Below are 7712 nucleotides of genomic sequence, written 5' to 3' on the forward strand. Positions count from 1 at the left end.
TCCCAAAGAAAGCTGCGCTTAAAATGAGTGACATTAATTTAAATTTCAGTATGTGTGTGTAGTAATTATTGAGAAATCACTAGATTTAGATTGGAGCGTAAGCCTAACTTAGAGCTTTCATGCCATGTATTGGAGTTACTAGAACTGGAAACGCTATCATAACCAAACCTAGATGATTAATTTAGTTGTTTTGTGTATTAATTGCAATCGAATTTATGGTAGTTGCTTAAATTAAAATCTCGCATATCATGTATGGGGATTGCTTAAACTAGAATTATCATCATCTCTAATTGCATTTAATAACAAACCCTCATAACTAAAATTAAATTAATGTTGCTAACCTTGTCTGCTAAAATTTGGGAATCAACGAGTTGGTGCTGAAATTGTCTTAACTCAAGTGCTATCCAATTTCATATTCTTACATTCAGATTTTATTTCAACTTCTACCTTACTTTATTTTCTAGTATCTGTTACCTAAAAATCCATAAAAAAAATCTTGTTGTCAATTCGTCCAAATGCATGTGCGTGTGTGTGACATTCTTTTTCTTTTGCCATAGATAAATCTCTCAGTGGATGACTTCGACTCATCCAAAAAATACAAATTTAAATTTGGATTATAACTGCACTCGTACACTGATAAGTATAAACCTCTCACCAAAATAAAGAAAAAAATATAAAAGTTTTAATGTATTTTTATTGTGTTTTAATTGCAGGGTGAGAGTGCAGGCAAATTTTGGCGTCAAAATTCTAGAAAAAATTGGTAGAAAATTTCAGAAAATTCTAAAAAAAATTTGAAAATCATTTCGTGGCTCGAGGAGAGTGCCAAAGGCTCTGATCTAGGATTTGGGGCACTAGGTGGCAGCTCAGGAGGCGATGCCAGTGTGGGCATTTCCCGAATTTCTCCTCCAGATGAGTAAAGGTGAATTAATAATTTCTTTTCAAGTTAACTGCTTTATGTGAGATGTTGTGGAATAATGTAGAATAATTGTTCGTTGGATTAGACCCTCAATTAGGGTTGTTTAGAAATTTCGTTGAGGGATGGTTTTTGCGAGATATGGCGAAATTGAAGGCCTTGAGTTAATGTTTGATGTTGATGGAATTTGTGTGGCATTTAGGTTCGACCGGGGAGGCGGTGATCTTAGAAGAGTTCGAGGTTCAGGCTGAAGTTTGTGCCAAGTCAGAAATGAGGCTTCGAGGCAGGTAAAGATGGCCCCATGTGGAGGTGGCCTTAGAAGTGGGTAAATATGGTTTATAAGCTTTTATGTAGCATTTGCATGTAGTGGTTAACACATGCATGATATGGGTTCTAGTGTACCTATGGTCATATGGAGGACTAGTGTTGTGGGAGGGGTAGGATGATGCCTCAAACCTCGGTGGGTTGTGAGGATGACTTGACATAGCCTTAGTTGCATGCACTTGGTATACATAATCATGTTTATATTCATATTTACATGCATTACACCCTTACTGAGTCTTTATGACTCATGAGGTTTTACCTTATGTTGTAGATGATGCAAGTCCAAATGCAAGCAGGGAGGGTGCCGAAAGGCTGTTATGGAAACTAGCGGTGTTGCTAAGTTGTATGCTATGCATTTATCATATATGTATTCATGTGGTTGAATGTAAATGTTGTTGAGTGCTTGATGTATCTAGTTGTTGTAATCACCATAGTGTGATAGGTGTTTGTAAGATTGCTTGATGTATATGGCTTTAGTTGGTGGAGCTAAGTTTCGGATCAGGTAGGATCGAAAGATATGTTCCCATAAATCCCCAACACTCGGTGGATGTTTGATGTGCTAGCTTTATGCCTGGGTCACCTTTGGCTTATTGTGAGGCGAGCTGAAGAAAGGTGAAGCTTACTCGGGTTTCGAGTCCCATTCCGTTGTGTTTATGTGTCTGTGTTTGGGGACTGATTCTTCGAGTGGAGCAAACAGAAGGACGAAGCCTAGTGCCCACCTAGGGCGTTTCCTGTTGAAACATAGTCCAACCCTTCAGTTATTGGTTTGTCGGGTGAATAATCCGGTCGATTATTCACTGGTAGTGCCCGTAGATGGGAGCAGGTCGTTACACTACCAGCTTGGTGTCAACCTCCTTGAAGTCCAAAAACTTCCCCACAAGAAACTTCTTGGTGCCAGCATCCTCCATCTTGTACTTCTTGTCCAGTGCTTCCCAGAGCTGCTTAGACATTTGATAGGTAGTGCAGTAAATGTTGTACAGTGAGTCTGCTAGTCCACTCAATATGTAGTTCAGACAAAGAAAATCAAAATGCAGCTAAGCCTCCTTGGCAGCTTCAGTCTTCTCATTGATGTCTTCCTTGGGAGTGACTAGACACTTCTCCTTGAGAATGTGAGCAAAGTTCAGCGTGGTGAGATAAAACACCATTTTTGGTTGCCATTTCTTGAAGTCCTCGTTGTTGAACTGTTGTGGTTTCTCAACATGAGGAGTCGCCTTGGTGACAGTCAATCTAATAATAGCGACAGTGACAATAGTAGGAACAATGGTTGAAGTAGCAGCAAAGGCAGAGGGCATAGTAACGTTGGTGGCTATAGCAATTAATGGAGTCTATCTTCAAATTGTTGGAATATATGGCAGTATGCGTGTATGTATTGTAGCAATTAAATAAAATACAATAACAGCACCAACGTGTATAAACAAACAACGACAAGCAGCAATAAACAAAGCAACCACAATTGAGAATTGTAACAACTCTAAAATAGATTATAGGGCTAAGGGATGCAAACTGCAATTGCCCAGGAAAACTTCACACCCACCGCTGCAACTGGAATGACAAGAAGATAGAGGGACAAGAATGACCGAGTCACGCCTTAGCGTTATCCTGAAGACAGAATTGCCCTGCACCAGTGGCACGCTAACTCCAACAATTGCCTTAGTAGGATTAAACGGTCATCTCCGACAAATCGGTGACCACGAACGGCCAGAGCTGGCAAAACTCTAAACGGGTACTTGTTCTCTATGACAGACTAGCTGTGATATGCGAAGGGAGATCGCAGACTTTGAAATTGGAATGAACAACAATGACAAACGACCAGCCTTTTATAATTGAATTTAGGATATCGAACAGGCACCGCATTCAAGCCAACATTGTTTGATTGCAATCAGTAAACCCAAACGCTTGAAGTTAATGAAGAAATTGAAGCACTGGAAATAAATACACGAACTGTTCGGAATCCCCAGTTATAAAAATTAAACCTGTAACTTGCAAAAAAATAAAACCACTGGGTACCAAATATTTATATATCTTTATATTATATCGAACCGACCAACCGGATGGATGGACAGTTGACGGCGCACGTGGGTGCACAGAGGCTCACCCGCTCGCAAAATATGGGTGCCCTTGGGGTCCAATCCCAAGTGCAAGGGAGGGATATATGACTTCTTGAAACCTCCCTTGCACCTCCAATGTGAGACACAACACACACACACACACTTACACTCACAAGACACCAACACACAACAACTACAAGGCAAATAATGACCCAAATGGAAATGGCAAGGCAAACGGCACAAAATTGCAACGACAAGATAGACGACAATAGCAAGGCAGACGATGACAATGAGGCAAACAATGATGCAAACAGTGATGGTAAACCAAATGGTGATCCAAATGGCGATGGTGAGAAGGATGGCGACACAAAAGAGAGACAACAAGGCAGAGAGATGGAGTTTGAGAGAGAAAGGGAGGCACATGGTGACGCATAAGAGAGATGAGGAGGCAGAAAGGTAGAGCAAGAGAGATAAGGTGAGGCAGAAAGGCATTGAGTAAAGGGTTTTAGAAATTTGACTTCCCTTCTTGCATAAGGGAAGTCATTTTTTCCCAATTTTGTATAGCATAGGTAATGTATTTTTTGTTTATTGAAATATATTTTCAGTTGACTTCAAGGTTTTCCTGCTCCCAAATCCCTAAACAAACAGATTCTAAAATTTCATGTGATTTATCTCTTTTTCTTAGACACCTTATTTATTACAAATGATGTTCATTAAATTAAATTAATTAAGAATAAATTATCCCAAGCCCCTATTGTAGTATTGATAATTTGTTTTCTTTTTCTATTTTTTAGTTTATGTAATGTGCAAGTGAAGAAGAGGGGGAAAAAAAGAAAATAATGAGGAGGAGGGAAATTTATTTTATGTAATAAGTCTCAAACCCATTACTAAGGATAAAGGCGGAGGATTAAGTTTTTTTTTTTTTTTTGTAAATTTTTATTGAATTAAATTTAATTTACTTAATTAAAAATTAATAACATAATTTAATTTAGTAAGGGTTCAATGAAGATAACTTCTAGTGAAAGAGGGTGTTAGAGCAAAGAAAAATAGATCATATGAACCTTCGAATATATTTTTAAATTATATAGGATCTCCCCATAAATAATTTAAACTATAAAGGGTCCAAGAGCAATTTGTCTCAATTTTATTTATATGAAATTTTGACAAAATTTATAAGATCATGTACCTTTAAATATTTTGAACTTATTTTGTATCCCACTAGGCTATTTTTAGTTAGTTTTGGGATATTCTTGGTTCTTAAATCAATTTGGGCCTATTTTATAACCCGATGAACTTCTATCAAATCGTTAATGCCCAATACTCATCTTGGGCCTAATTAATCAAATCAATAATCTTGGGCCTCTTCTAAGCCCAACAATCTTCACTAACTATTTAGGCCCAATACTAATAGGCCTTGTGTAGCCCGTTATACCCATTATGCATGCCCAATTATGGGCCTCTTAATTTCTTTAGGCCTATTTGGGACTACTTTCATAGTTTCTATCTTACATGTTAAGTAAATCAACTCTAATACACTAATTCCACTTAATGCTGAAAAAAAAAAAAAAAAAAAGTTGTATCATCAGCCATGATGCACTGAAAATTCTCGAGGGTATCATTTCGGCGTTTCTGAAAAGGCAAAAAAAAAATTTTGGGCTGTTTCTTCAATTTTGAAAATATTTTGGGACCATTTTATACTATTAAGAAAATATCGTAAATGTGTTTTCAATTTAGAAACGCACTTCCATCCACAAAAAAAGTTGAACACAAAAATTTTTCTGGCTCTAATTCAAAATTTTTAATTTTTTTTTAATTTGTTTTTAAAATTTGTTTGAATGCATTATAGAATTTATGTTTATTTTTATATTGAATTACTATTTTTATATTTTTTATATTAAAAATTATATTTAAAAAATACCCCTATATTTTTTTTATTTACGCGTTCCCCTCATGTTTTCGTTTCTTATATTTTTAAAAAATGTTATTTTTTCATTTCCATTTTATATCGTATCTATTTTCTGTTTTCGTTTCTATGCAATTTAGATTAATAATAGCAAATAAAATTTGATTTGGATTGATAATTGGGCAATTGGTTAGTAAAACCCCAAACTACTCGAAAAAATATTCTAAAATGATCCTATGATACTTTAAATGTAAGAGAATTGAATAATAATAATACTAATCATTGAGAATGATTTAAAATAGCTTGGGAAATGGTACTCATATATAGGGAAGAGTAAAAGTTTGATTTACTCGAACTAATTAAATTGAATCGATCGAACTTGTTGGTTATGTTCGATTTTGTTTCTTACATCAGTTTGGTTCGTTTAATTTTTCTTAAAATTTAGTTTTCAATTTTCGGTTCGATTTTTTGGTTGGGATAACTGAACAAATTGAACCAATTGAACTTTAAAACGATATTGTTTTAATGTTTATAAAATGATGTTGGTCTTTTTCAATTTTTTGTGTTTTCTGTCAGTTATTTCAATTTTCTTCAATTTTTTTAACGTTTCTTCAGTTTAATTAGTTTTGGTTTATATAGTTTGGGTTCGATTTTTTCGATTATCAGTTAATTCAGTTTTTCGATTTAATCTGTCAATTTGATTTGATTTTGATCCCTAGTTTGATTTAATCGATCAGTGAATTTCGATCAATTCGATAATTAGATCAATCGTTTAAACACCCCTACATATATACATGCATGTAGTATTATATAAAATTATATAGTAATGAATTAAACAATTTTTTTTTTTTATAGGCGAGGATAGTGGAATAAAAACTAGATATGTTGTTGTTGTTATTATTCTCCATAAGCGTAGGGGTGGCAAAATGGGTTGACATGTCATAATCGTATCGTGTCGAGATACACGTATAACACGATTATGACAAACACGAACACGACACAATTAACTAATCATGTTAAAACCCTCAACCTTAACACGGACATGTTTATTAAATAGATTATATTACACGACACACGTAACCCATTTAACAATTTATATATTAGATATATATGCATCATTATATAATTTTTATCACCTTGAGATCCAAAAACTTAAAAATTTATATATTAGATCTACTAATTATAAATATTAAATTATAATCATAAAATTTTTGAATACATAATATTTTTTTAATATTATAACTATTTTTAATTTATTTTTGTAAATTAATGTGTCATTTCGTGTATAATCGTGTTAACGTGTTCAGATCAACCCACTAATCCTTTTAATTAAACATGTCATTTCATATATAATCAACTTAATGTGTTCGAGTCAACCCGTTAACCCGTTTAATTAAATAGGTTATTACGTGTCTAAATGAGTTAGATGGGTTGACGCATCTAAGACACGAAAATAATCGTGTCATAAACGAGTTGACTTGTTTATGACCCGAACCCGATTAGGCTCAACCCTAATTCACTTAACTCTGTATCATTTCGTGTCGTATAGGGGTAGAAAATTGGCAATTCGTGTTGGCGGATCGTAATCATGTCATGTTGAGACACACTTATAACACGTATCAGGCTAACCCGAACACGACCCGTTTAATAATCGTGTCAAATTCTTTAAACCCGAACACAACACATTTATTAAACGTGTAACACGACACGACCCGCTTAACTAAACGTGTTGTGTCGTGTCACCTATTAACCTATTTAACTCGTTTAATTTAAACGGGTCGTACTATGTCACCTGTTAAACGTGTTATTTTATTTTAAACGTGTTATTTCGTGTATAATCGTGTTAACGTGTTCATATCAACCCACGAATCAGTTTAATTAAACGTATCATTTTGTATATAATCATGTTAATGTGTTCGAATCAACCCGTTAACACGTTTAATTAAACGTCTCATTTCGTGTCTAAATGAGTTAGACGGGTTGACCCGCTTAAGACACAAAAATAATTATGTCATAAACGGATTGACCTATTTATGATCCGAACTCAATTAACCTTAATCTTAACCAACTTAACTTCGTATCATATCATATCATATCATATATTCGAATCGTGTCAAAAATTACCAGCCCTAGTATTGTATGATCCATTCGTGTCAAAAATTGCCAACCGAACATAGGCGAGGAGGTCTCGTAAAAACCAAAGAGAAACGGTCAACGTCACAGAGCTGCTCCCACTTACTCCACCGATTTTGCCCACTTACTCCACCGATTTTGCAACAATCAATGATGAGAAAAGGTCGTGGACTTCTATTCTAGCCACGTCATCTACTCTTTTTTGCTGTTTTTGTCAGGGAAACAAAAAAAAAAAGTTAATTTTATCCTAATTTTTTATTTTAGTTGTTTTAGCTTTTGTGTTTTCGACAATGCCATTGATCTCCCTCCAAGTTTACAAATTTGGTAAATTGGCTATTTTATTTTTATATTTAAATTATTACATTTTTTATCTTATTTCTCTCCCCCTCTC

General features: G+C 34.7%; 1 long non-coding RNA gene across 1 annotated transcript; it reads left to right on the top strand.

The window, feature by feature from the left end:
* The first annotated feature begins 814 nt into the window (after positions 1-814).
* On the top strand, positions 815-1645 carry LOC127791753 (uncharacterized). The gene is made up of 3 exons (XR_008020986.1): positions 815-919; positions 1116-1200; positions 1509-1645. It is a non-coding gene; the product is annotated as an uncharacterized LOC127791753 (long non-coding RNA).
* Positions 1646-7712: the final 6067 nt, after the last annotated feature.

Source organism: Diospyros lotus, chromosome 15 (genome assembly GCF_014633365.1).
Source record: "Diospyros lotus cultivar Yz01 chromosome 15, ASM1463336v1, whole genome shotgun sequence".
Taxonomy (NCBI): Eukaryota; Viridiplantae; Streptophyta; class Magnoliopsida; order Ericales; family Ebenaceae; genus Diospyros; species Diospyros lotus.